The following is a 12,863-nucleotide window of genomic DNA, read 5'->3' on the forward strand; positions in this document are numbered from 1 at the left end:
TAATACCCTATAAAGGGCAAAGAAATCCTTTTCAGGGAACACCTGGGAAAGGAAATGACCACAGTCCACCCAGTAACTTGGTGGCAGTGCTGCGTGGTGCCATAGGTAAGACAAAGGCACAGGTGCAATGCCAGGTTTTTCTCTCCTCACACTGAAGTGCAGATGTCACTCATTGTTTGGTGTGTTTTATGTGTCCTCCTGTGAGCCCTAGCCATGCGAGTCTGTTACAGGCCCAGCTTGAGAGCTTGACTCTTTAGCTCAAGTGTGCTGTTAACTCCTGAGGGCTTGTGTTCCAGTACTCAGTGTGGCTGCCAAGATATCAGCAGTTAGAGGCCTTCTGAGGAGATTAATACTTGATTTCCAGGAAAAGGTGACAACTGCTCTGTGTTTATATGTCAGGGGCTAGCTTCTGGATTATGATACAACGTTGATACCAGCATAATCTGCTGTCTTTGGGAGAGGAAACATTGCAGCTCTCCAGATTTCAGAAGTGACTGTTCATTCAGTCCCCCAATAGTTTGGTATATGATCTGGAGCAGGACACAGAACGGTTCATCTTCACAACATTGGGTCAAATGCACACCAGGTAAGGAGTGACCAAAAATAATTGTTGTACAGTGCTTAGCATAATGGGATCTCAAACCCTGATTGTTTACCCTATTGTTATCCAATACAAAAATAGGTTGTTACTCCCGGATGGCTGGACCACAGCCCTAACCAACCAGCTCACAGCTACCTTTAGACACAGGCCCTCCCTCTCAGTCATAGTTGCAAGTGTTGTGCAGCTGCATGTCTCAACTTACTGCTGCTTGGGACCAACTATAATTGTCCATAAATGTAAATTTATGGCACTTATGCAAATTATTTGCAAATAAGAAAATTAGTTCATCACATAGTCTGCATAAAATAGCTGCTCACAACTCAGTAGCTACAGTTTTAAAGAAACTACATATAGCCTCATATCTGCTCTGTGTGTGTAAAAACACATATTTACACCTCTAAGTAGTGCAAAAAATCTTGTAATACCCTACTTAATATCTGCTAGTTGGGTTATAACTTTGGGGTCCTGATTCTCCTCTCACTCACTCTTCTGTACATCAAAGTTTTGTATGTAATTTCCAAGGGTTTTATAAAACAAACAATCTGAAAAAACAAGAAATTCCATCACGTGGAACTATATTGTTCCCTAAATGGTCGTAACCAAGATCCACACCTCAGACCTCTGTCACTGGAGTTAATGGAGTAACTGACTGAAACGGAAGGCTGTTCTCCTCTATATGCACCAGCCACAAGTGGGGGATGAGGCACACACTTTGCCAGTGGGTTTCACAATTATTTGCTAGGCACCAAAGGAATTTTGAGGTTGAGACTCAAAAATCCTGGGTTCTCTTCAAGGTTCTGGAAGGAAGTCTAAAATCTAGTAGCTATAGACCTTTCCTTCTCCATACACCCTGCCTGCCCCTGCTCTAGCATTTAGTCCTGTAGCCTGTATCTGTCTCCTGTGCCTATCACTCACATAGCTTATCCCTGCTCCTCAGCCCTCTGCTTTCTAGTCAGCCAGCTTTAGCCTTCTCCTGGGCATTCGCAGCATGAGCACTGAGAACACAGGATAGATAGTCTCCGTCCTCAGTACCAGTGCCTGGCGCCACAGTGGATGCTGACTGTAGAAGAAGCCATCACAGGCAAAGTCCCGATTAGCTGTGTAGCCCAGTTTGGATAGACTCTTCACAGGGAGGGGAAAAGGCATGTCCCTGATACTGTGGCAACATCCCTACTTGAAAGGATAGAGGGATGACAGCTTCTTAATGAAACATCTGTAAGAATTTAACAAGGGCAAAATGTTTTTCCTAACTTCAGCAAAAACTGTTTAGACATTTCTCAGAAAGAGATGTTTCAGAAAATGTCAATCTGAGGTAGACAAGTCAGCTTGGGACATTTCAGTCCAGACAGTTGAAGTTTAGTGAAGTTTTAAGCAGCTGAAAACTGTCTTATAATGGAGAGTGTTTGGAAACCTTAACTATAGACATTGCTACCAGCTCTGGATAAATAATGTGATGCTGCCTTCAGGATGTCTTTATAAACTGTGGCAATATTTAGTCAAAAAGACAGTATGCAAATTCTACACAGAAATATGTCTGAACAAATACAGCAAAAATAAAGTGTGAAGTGTTTTCCATGTACTGGTCTGTTTTCTTACAAAACTATTACCTTTCCATAATTTCATATTCATGATAATGCTTTTGCTCTGAACAGAGCAGAAAGGAGTATGCAAACCAGGTCATTGATTCCAGAAAGAGCATTTCTCTCACTTGTAGATATCAATTTTTCAGTGTGCTATCCAAGGGTGATGCGTCCTAGCTGTGTGTGGAGACAGGGCATAGGAGTGGGGTTCAGGAGGTCTGGGTTCCAACCCTAACTCTGACACTGAGTCATTGAGTGACCTTGAGTAAGTCATTAAGGTAAAGTGACCTTTAAGGGGATAGTGTTAACTTAAATATAATCCCTTCTGTCTGTAAATGTTTTAGCTGCCTTTGTTACAGGTAAGACTTACGATGATTGTAGCTGGAAAAAAAAAATTGCAGAGGGAAATTTTTTTTCCCCCCTGTAGTTTGTGTTTTTGCTTTGTGCGTTTGACAGCACTGTGCTGATAGGAAAAGTGATTATCTGCCTTGTGTGGTTGGTCAATTTCCCCTTTCTTTGTGTGGGTCTTTCACACAGCCACAGGGAGGGGAGAAACATTCTTTAAAATGTGAGTGTAAAAATGCACATGCATGCACACACACAAAGTAACAGGGGAACTTAGGGGCAGGTTTAGTGCCTGAAATTGCTTAATTTTTTTTTTTATTTAACCAAATTTTGAATTGATGACGTCCCTTTAATTCTGATTTTTTTGATTGCCCAATTTGAGATACTTTAGGCATCAAAAATTGAAGCACTCAAAATTAAAGCCACTTTTGAAAATGTGTAACTTAGTGTTTTCAGAATGTAGCACTTCTAGTGTAGACTGGCCCTTGATTTGCATTGCTCCTAACTTGAGCCGCATCCACACACACGACCCCTTAACCTAAGCGGCAGTGCTCTTAGCAGGAGTTGGGTGGCCCACGGTGCGGGGAGAGTGTGTTTGTGTTGTGTGAGTGGAAATAGCACAACTCATCATCTGTTAACATGACCACTCTGTGCAGCTGGAGTGTTTCACTGTATAGCCACTCTCACTGAGTTAGGTTAACTCAAGTGTAGAGAACTTGTGCTAACTCTGCAGTGAAGTGTGCCCACAGCAGTGATTAAAGCCAAGTCTGAAGAAGAGGAAAAGTCACCATAACAAGGTTTACTGCCAGACTCTTCCTCTCCTCTCGTGATGGATTTTGAAATTCCACTTTATGTCCTACTTTTCTGATAGTCTGGAGGTATGATACATGGCTTCACTATCATCCAGCTCTTCAAAGGCGTATCTGTCCCATTATCAGGGGAAAAACCCCAACCCAAACCATATCATAACATACTGACTTTTGCTAGTGGGATTTAAGGGCATGGTGCCCTTTGCAAAGGGCAAGTTCTTATTGTTTCTCTGAATGCAAAACTGTCAGGGACTGCAGGAAGTCACGCAACAGTGACAAATTTCAAATGACGTTATTTAAACAACGAATAACATTGAGCTGTACCATATGTTCACAGGGCCCAGTCCTGCTCCAGTAGTACTTCAGAGGAGACACACTAGGCCTACAATGCTGTAAATATCAAAAGCAGACTTTTTCATGTAGCATGCTAAATAGCAGGGCTTCAAAAGCTCACTTGTGGAACCCACAGAAGGTTTCAGTTCCTCCAAGCTGTATTCTTTCCCTTCTCCCTAGATGTACTATGTTAAAAGAATATTCTGGCATGACACTAGAAAAATATCCCCAAACCCTGCAATACCATTATTGACAGCTAGTGTGCTTGGGGCTCATAGTGTAAAGTATTACTGTGTATTTTATAAGAGCAAGGAATTTTACATTCGCTCCAGTGAAATTGGCTGTGTATCAGAACCAACACAGATGTTTACGCTAGAGCGAATCCTGCAAGACAAGAAGCATGTAGCTGCAACAGAGTACAGCTTATGGCCTGCAATAGTTCCAGTGACCCAGTGTGTATTCCTGCAGTTCATAAACTCCCTGGCTTACAACCCTCCCACTCCTCCAGTTTACCAACAACTTTCCCTATTCATTCAAGCTCAGCTGCTCAGTTCACCATGTACATCCATTCCATACAATGTTTCTGCTGCATTATGTGCTTTCTGGGGTCCCTCTGCTGCCCAAGATTTCACACAAACCAATTAACAGACACAATAGCTAATCTCCCTGCAAAGCACCAAGAATGCAGCAGTGTTCTGTGGAAAGCCCCTTACTTTCCCAATCCGTGAAAGTCAGTCATCACATGCACAGGCTTCTTGTACTACAACATGAGTCATCACTGGGAGTTTTCTATCATAAACATCAGAGCAGTGGAAATAAGGGGATTTTCCTCTCCTCCAGCACACTGTGTAGTAAAGTAATGGAAATATGTTACTCTTACAGGAACTATAGTATTTAACTTATTTGCTTAAATGAACCTGGAACCTGACTTAAGGGGGAGTCCTTGTTGATCTCAAGGAATCAGTTAATATGTAGCGTCTGAGGAGAAGGAAAGAGTGACTTCCTTGTCAAACGTTAACCACCCAGGTTGTGATCCTAGTTAAGCAGAACTGAATCTTATCTTATAAATACTGCAATGTCTAGAATTGCAGTAACTGAACTCTGAAAGAAGGTTCATAATCATTTGCAACAATAAACAGTTACCAGAAAGCAAAGAACCCAGGGGAAGGAATATATTTCTTCTCCAGTTGCACAAAAGCTTCAACATATGAGGTGCCAGACAAAAACTGCAATACGTTGGAGGTAAGGAACATAGAATGTGTCAACACTTTAGGGCAAACTAGAGAAGAAACATCTTTCATCAGAAATTGCATATTTGTCTGACTTGAAATGTTTTGCAGAGCTGGCACAATTTTTAAGAATTTCCTCTGGAAACCAGGCAGGATTCCGTCAGTATTCTGCCCGCCAGACAGATTTTCATAGGAAACTTGCTTGGTTTCCTGCCAGCTTGTCTGCCTCGTTCTTTGGCAGCCCACCTGGCAGGTTGCTGGGGAGCCTGGGTCACATCTCAATTCTGTCTTGTGGAGCATTTTGAAATTTTTTTGCGGGGGTTCCCAAACTGGAATGAAACCAAATTTTCAAATATCAGAATCTTCTGTGAAACAGAATTACTTTTCTCTGCACAGCTGTAGTAAACTGCACTGCAGGGATATTATAATTATCCCTAAACCAATCATCATAAACCGAGAAAATTTAGAATTAATTTCAGATTGGAAAGAAATCCAAATAGGTGAAACTATGGAAATGAACTCTAGGGCACCTGAGCAACCTTAACTCTGCCCTGTGGTGACACCATTCAGCTGGCTGAAAATTGGAATTTTCTTCCCATGGGAAAATCTGAGGTTTGGTTTCATCTCAGTTTGGGATGAAAAGGTAATCATTATTTCAAAATATTTTGTTTCAATCATATGAAAATATTTCATTATAATAAACATTGAAATGTTTCTACTATCATATAGCCTAGTGGGTAGAGTACTGGGCTGAAACTCTGGGTTCTGTTCCTGGCTCTGCCACTGGCCTGCTGACCTTGGGTAAGTCACTTTACCTCGCTGTGCCTCCATTTCCCCATATGTAAAATGGGGATAACATCCTGACTTCCTTTTGTAAATCACTGCTCTCTAAGGAGAAAAAGTGCTATATAAGAGCTAGCTATTGTTTTATTAATAATTATGAGTGACACTTTAGTGTGTGTGGCCCTAGATTAGTCTAAATTGATTCTAAAAGACACTCATAAAATTTACAAAAATCCCTCATGTTATAACAGAGTGGTTTGGGTGTCTTCAATTATCTCCATACCTTACCATGTGTGGATTTCTTTTAAGTTACGCCTTCGTTCTGAATTTCCTAGGTTTATAATACTTGTTTGGGAGATAATTACAACATCTGTGATGTAGTTTACCCTAAAATTACTGTTATGGACTCTCAACCTTAACTCTGTTTTTGTCTGGAAATATATATTTAGCAAAAGAGAAACAGAGAAATGCGTGTAAAAATACACACATCCTCAATCTTCAAATATGCATAAAAAGGCACATCCCAGAGGTTATATTTGAAATTCTGGTTTGTGTGTCGAACAGCTATCATTTTAATGACCATCCTGAATGTAGTACTTGACAACCCCAGGCATCCACAACCTCTGTTTATCCATATCTTCCTCCTCAGAAACATTCAATCCTTTTATCTTCAAACCTGAACAAATCCCAATTGGCACAAGCCTGTGCTATATATGGTAAATATTGTATCTGGAACTTATGGCAAAATCAGCGTAAACCATTTGATGCAAGTGTTACCCATTAATACCTCTAGAACAACTTCCCCTCTGACAATAGTCTACAAATAACTGAAGGGTGTTAAACTCCAAAGGTGGACAGTAGTGCATTAGGATGTCGTATGCAGGACTGTCTGAGAGGAAGGAGGCAAATTTATAGGGACAATTTTGGCTGAAACCCTTCCCAATGCTGTGATGCATGAGGTTGTGTACGAGTCTTCCTGAGAAAGTGTGGTGAAGCAGAGAAACTGTCCACCAGCACAGAAGGGGTGAGAGAGCCTTTGGGCCAGTTAGCCCTGTCCTGTTGTACCTGCAGCCAATGCCAGGCCTGGAGGGGAGAGGAAAGGAGGGAGCCTGCCTCAGTTTGGGGCTGACTGGTGAAAAGGCAAGAGCTAGCTGATCGCTAGCCTGCCAGTCGAGGCAGCCACCAGGAAGTAAGCCCCATCTTCCTGGCCAAAAGAGACAGTATGTAAGGGAGAAAGAGAAATTGCTCATACAATAGAGGGCTCTGCTTCTCGTCAAAAATACTTTCTAGTGTAGCACGCTTTTTCTATAATAGCTGACAGGAGCACCCGGCCTAAGAGGAACCCAGGTGCCTGAAGCTTGGAGACCTTGTCGGGGTCTTGACCCTGCCAAATTTATGGCTGCCACATGTGGAGGAACCTGGGACTGCAGCAGGATGCCACCTAGGGTCCACTAGGGAGCACTACTAGAGACAAGTCACCACAGGAACTTGGACTTTTGGGGCCATGCCCCAAACTGAAAGGGCAATAGTTGGAAGTAGCCCGGGGCAGTGGACACAGACTCCCCTACTCAGGGGTTGACTTACACAGAGCCTTGGGCTGGGACCTGGTGGAGGGGAGGGCCTGGGTTCCCCTATGGCTCCTGTCTTAAAGACTGAGGAACCTTGACCACAGAAGCAGGAGGCAGGAACACTCCAACAACTAGTGATGTGAGGCTTTGATAACTTGACAAAACACTAGCTAATGCGCTGTGGGGAATAATCTTGCATTAGCAAGCATGTAGAGGAAAAGCACTTCTTGACTTTCTACCTCTTTCCTGCTGTGTGAAAACAGGGGGGTGGGGGGGGGGGATTAAAAAAGAGAGGTGAAGCAGGCAATATGAGAACATGTTCTTTCCTGATACTGCCATTAATTCCTAGTTCAGGAAGACAGCAAGTCTGCAAGAACAACCTTTCTAGTTCTATGTGACCCAGGGACCCCTTGGTGCCAACTGGCAGACATCTCCTAGTTCAGACATCTGCATAATAGTTCACTAAAGGGTGGCATGTGAGGTCTGTACCAAGAGCCATAGCCCATTGGTCATTATAATCACTGTGAAACATATGTAGGGATAATATTTAAGTAGTTATGTATCTACATCTCTTGGTGACATGCCTTTATCTTGGAGAGGTTCCTTTCAGGCAGGAGGTAACTGACACGTATCTCCCTGTCTGGCCATCTGTGTCTGGTATATTACATGCCTAGATGCATATTGAGTTAGGTGCCAGTTGAGAGACTGTGAAATCTACAAGAGAGGAAATCTGCAGGAAGAAACAAACAGCAGGGGGATTTTCTGTTTAGGAATAAACGCACAGAATTGGTCTGGTATATCTTGGAGTGCAAAGGGACACACTGAATCCTTCACCCAGGAGGCAAACTGACTGCATGTCTGCATCATGAAAGGAGGGTCAAAGCTAGCTTGTCCGTAAAGCACTACACAGATTCTGAGTTATCAGTCCTTTATTGGACATGAGAATATCCTGTTAATTAAGTCTAGGTTGTAGAAAGCATGTTATGATTTTATCTTATATGTAACCATTTGCTATTACCAGCAGGAGAGTGGGCCAGGGGCTGGATGCTCCAGGGAGATGCTTGGAGGGCTTGTGGGCTGGGGTGTGCCAATTGCTAATCTGTAGAGTGACAGCAGGGCCAGCAAGGCCTAGAGGAGAGTGCTTGTGTTGCCTGTGACCGGTGGAGTTGGGGAACTGAACCATGGCAGGCACAGACAAGAGTTCCTTATGCTAAGGGCAGGTAGTAGTGAGGAAGCATCACATGATATTGATGAAAAGCAGAAGTGTGTTCTCTTTCTTTCTCTCTTTTAAAGAAATCTCCAAGTTTCATATTAGATTCAAGGGTTGTGTAAAGATCCTGTCTGTTTTCTTACTTTAGGCAAAACACTTTGGATATCCCTAATTGTTACTTGAATTTCTCAGTAGTTATTGGGTAAATGACACTGCATTGTGCTCCATTAAAGCAAATTAAATCAGTGGAAATATGTACTCTGGAAAGTTGGCAAACAGATCTCCTGAGTTTTAGTAATAATCTTTTGACAGATTTCTAATGTGTTATTTGTTGAGCAGTTCTTTATTGTAACAATCCACTGTCAGGCTGAGGCCTCATATCAGGCATAATTCTGGGGATCAAGGACTACATGTTGTTGCAAGAGAAATTACTCTTGAATGAATTTTTGCCACTGAGGATGGCTCAATCTCATCACTTCATATTATTTTCCTATTTCTTTTACTTCCTTTTCTATGGTAACCTGATTCTCATTTTCATCAGAATGAGTAAGGTGAAGAGCAGGGCACTCAGCTGAGAATCCTGGAAACTCAGATTACAAGATTTACAAAATACATCAAGCCTGAATCTACTTAGTGAAATCTACAGCAGTATGGCTATAACCCCCGTCAGTGTGATCAGACACTTGGGAGTAAGAACTGGATGAAACTTTTTGTTGTTGTTGCAAAAGTTTTTGTCGTGAAACTCAATTATTTGGTAATTTGACAATCAACTTTCCCTCCCACTGAGTAAGCATAAAAATAGAACTGCTAACCTGTATCTAACTTTTCCAATTAACCACCTCACTTTGGTGTTATTTTTTTGTGATCTTATATGGCAATTTTGAAGCATGTGTTGCAAAACTTAGATGCATATTTGCTTGCCTGCTAATGGAAAACCCCTGAGAAATGGCAATGGGCAAAATGGTTGTTTTCCCCAAGTTTTTCTCCTGGAATGGACACAAACGGAAGAAGAAAAGGAATAGTTGTGGCACCTTAAAGACTAACCAATATATTTGAGCATAAGCTTTCGTGAGCTACAGCTCACTTCATCGGATACATACTGTGGAAAGTGTAGAAGATCTTATTATATACACACAAAGCATGAAAAAATACCTCCTCCCACTCCACTCTCCTGCTGGTAATAGCTTATCTAAAGTGATCACTCTCCTTACATTGTGTATGATAATCAAGGTGGGCCATTTCCAGCACAAATCCAGGGTTTAACAAGAACGTCTGGGGGGCGGGGGTGTAGGAAAAAACAAGGGGAAATAGGCTACCTTGCATAATGACTAAGCCACTCCCAGTCTCTATTCAAGCCTAAGTTAACTGTATCCAATTTGCAAATGAATTCCAATTCAGCAGTTTCTCGCTGGAGTCTGGATTTGAAGTTTTTTTGTTGTAAAATAGCGACTTTCGTGTCTGTAATCGCGTGACCAGAGAGATTGAAGTGTTCTCCGACTGGTTTATGAATGTTATAATTCTTGACATCTGATTTGTGTCCATTTACTCTTTTACGTAGAGACTGTCCAGTTTGACCAATGTACATGGCAGAGGGGCATTGCTGGCACATGATGACATATATCACATTGGTGGATGTGCAGGTGAACGAGCCTCTGATAGTGTGGCTGATGTTATTAGGCCCTGTGATGGTGTCCCCTGAATAGATATGTGGGCACAGTTGGCAACGGGCTTTGTTGCAAGGATAGGTTCCTGGGTTAGTGGTTCTGTTGTGTGGTATGTGGTTGCTGGTGAGTATTTGCTTCAGGTTGGGGGGCTGTCTATAGGCAAGGACTGGCCTGTCTCCCAAGATTTGTGAGAGGGTTGGGTCATCCTTCAGGATAGGTTGTAGATCCTTAATAATGCGTTGGAGGGGTTTTAGTTGGGGGCTGAAGGTGACGGCTAGTGGCGTTCTGTTATTTTCTTTGTTAGGCCTGTCCTGTAGTAGGTGACTTCTGGGAACTCTTCTGGCTCTATCAATCTGTTAAATCATAGCAGCACTGCTATGGGTACCCGCATGGCCCCACAGTATACCAACATTTTTATGGCTGATTTAGAACAACGCTTCCTCAGCTCTCGTCCCCTAACGCCCCTATTCTACTTGCGCTACATTGATGACATCTTCATCATCTGGTCCCATGGAAAAGAAGCCCTTGAGGAATTCCACCATGATTTCAACAATTTCCATCCCGCCATCAACCTCAGCCTGGTCCAGTCCACACAAGAGATCCACTTCCTGGACACTACAGTGCTAATAAACAATGGTCACATAAACACCACCCTATACCGGAAACCCACTGACCGCTATTCCTACCTACATGCCTCCAGCTTTCACCCTGACCACACCACACGATCCATTGTCTACAGCCAAGCTCTGCGATACAACCACATTTGCTCCAACCCCTCAGACAGAGACAGACACCTACAAGATCTCTATCAAGCATTCTTACAACTACAATACCCACCTGCGGAAGTGAAGAAACAGATTGATAGAGCCAGAAGAGTTCCCAGAAGATAAGCTTTATCCACTTTAGATAAGCTATTACCAGCAGAAGAGTGGGGTGGGAGGAGGTATTTTGTCATGCTTTGTGTGTATATAATAAGATCTTCTACACTTTCCACAGTATGCATCCGATGAAGTACGCTGTTGCTCACAAAAGCTTATGCTCAAATAAATTGGTTAGTCTCTAAGGTGCCACAAGTACTCCTTTTCTTTTTGCGAATACAGACTAACACGGCTGTTACTCTGAAACGGAAGAAGGACTGTCATTTAAACAAAGCTAATGAGGCTTTGTCAGGGAATGAAACTGACTGATAACAAGTGTCGTTAAAAAAATCCCTGTTCTCTTCTGGATCAAGAACACACATGCTGAAAAAAAGTAATCTCTGTTTGCTGCTATACTGACTTGTCTTTTGCCTGCCTTTCTCCACTGGCCAGGCACACACGCACACACTAGTATATTTTGTGAATATTTAAAGGCCATTTTTATTTACAGTATGATACTCCAACATCATATCTTCTTGTTACTGGGTATTGGTTTTCTGGCGTACACTAGTTTAAATCCTAGGGCTACAATTTTCTTTTAAATCTAATTTAGTATTTTATTTTTTCACTTGATGCTGGAGCTGATGGGATGTTGGGTGACTGGATGATAGGGAAAACCCCAGATTGATACAACTTCAAGCCCAGCGTGCAATCAGTCCCCATTGATAGCTTCTATGCTGGGATTTCTTTGCTAGAAGAGGCAAATTTTACTTCCCAAGAAAAGAATATGTGCAAGCTAATTGTGTGTGACTGAGATCCTTGAAATGGGTTTGCAGACAAAGAATAATCATTTAGAGAAAATAACCAAAAAGGCAGAGGTCCTGATTTTCCTCTTACTAGGGTGACCAGATGTCCCGATTTTTGGAGCTTTTTCTTACATAGGCACCTATTACCCCCCACCCCCGTCCCAATTTTTATACTTGCCATCTGGTCACCCTACCTCTTACTTACATCAGGGTAACTCCCTGGACTCCTGATTTTCACTAGGATTGGTGAGAGGAGAATCAACTTCAGAATGGTCAGAGAATGTATTCAAAGACTAGCTGTTGTAGTTTTCTCTTGGTCCTCTGGGCATTTTGTTTCAGTTTTTTTGATACTGAGGCGTAACAATAGCATAGTACACAAAAGAATCTATTATTATTTATTATTTTATTATTCAGAGATGTATTATTGTTAGTCTCTGTCACTTGTTCCTTAGCAACTAATAGCCTTAAAAGTTAAGTATAGCCCTCTGCTAGCTAATACAGAAAGAAGCCAATATTTTTGACTGGAAGCAGAACATTCTATTGTATGAACAATTATCCTTTCCCCCCTTACATATTGTCTCTTTCTTTATGTAATAGAAAACAACTGACTGATTCCTTCAACCCAGTATATTGGCCAAAGTGCTACTACCTTTCCAGTAAATTCTATGATCTTCATAGAAAGAAGCTAAACACGAGTCATTTCACACTCCGCAGGCTCTTTATCCAGATAGCATGAAAGTTCAGTCATGCAAGCAAACCTTTATCTTTCCGTTAAGTTAAGTGGTGTATCTCGTTGTGAGGATATATTTGGTGCAATACTTGATTGTACACTGCTAAGCAGCGCAGTGACGTGCTTCTAAAGTGTGGCCCATCCACATGCAGTCTATCTAGCAGATGCTATGCCAATGAACTGGGATAAGTATGGTTTATAATCAGGTCAGGTTTGGAAGTCTACAGTTCCATGATAAATGAGATACATTTACTTCACTAATGCCAATTACTTCAACTCGATTTCAATCATGTTGTTTGTTAATTCTTTTACTTCCTTATTCCTCAAGTACCCATTCTTGCTCCAGCC

The 12,863-nt window shown here is 42.0% G+C and overlaps 1 long non-coding RNA gene across 1 annotated transcript in view; it reads left to right on the forward strand.

Moving 5' to 3' along the window:
- The first annotated feature begins 4,821 nt into the window (after positions 1 to 4,821).
- LOC140906662 (uncharacterized) overlaps positions 4,822 to 12,863 on the forward strand; it is a 50,857-nt gene continuing 42,815 nt past the window's right edge. Inside the window, exon 1 of the long non-coding RNA XR_012157194.1 lies at positions 4,822 to 4,910. This is a non-coding gene — a long non-coding RNA (uncharacterized lncRNA). The remainder of the gene's footprint in view (positions 4,911 to 12,863) is intronic.

Source organism: Lepidochelys kempii, chromosome 1 (assembly GCF_965140265.1).
Source record: "Lepidochelys kempii isolate rLepKem1 chromosome 1, rLepKem1.hap2, whole genome shotgun sequence".
NCBI lineage: Eukaryota > Metazoa > Chordata > Testudines > Cheloniidae > Lepidochelys > Lepidochelys kempii.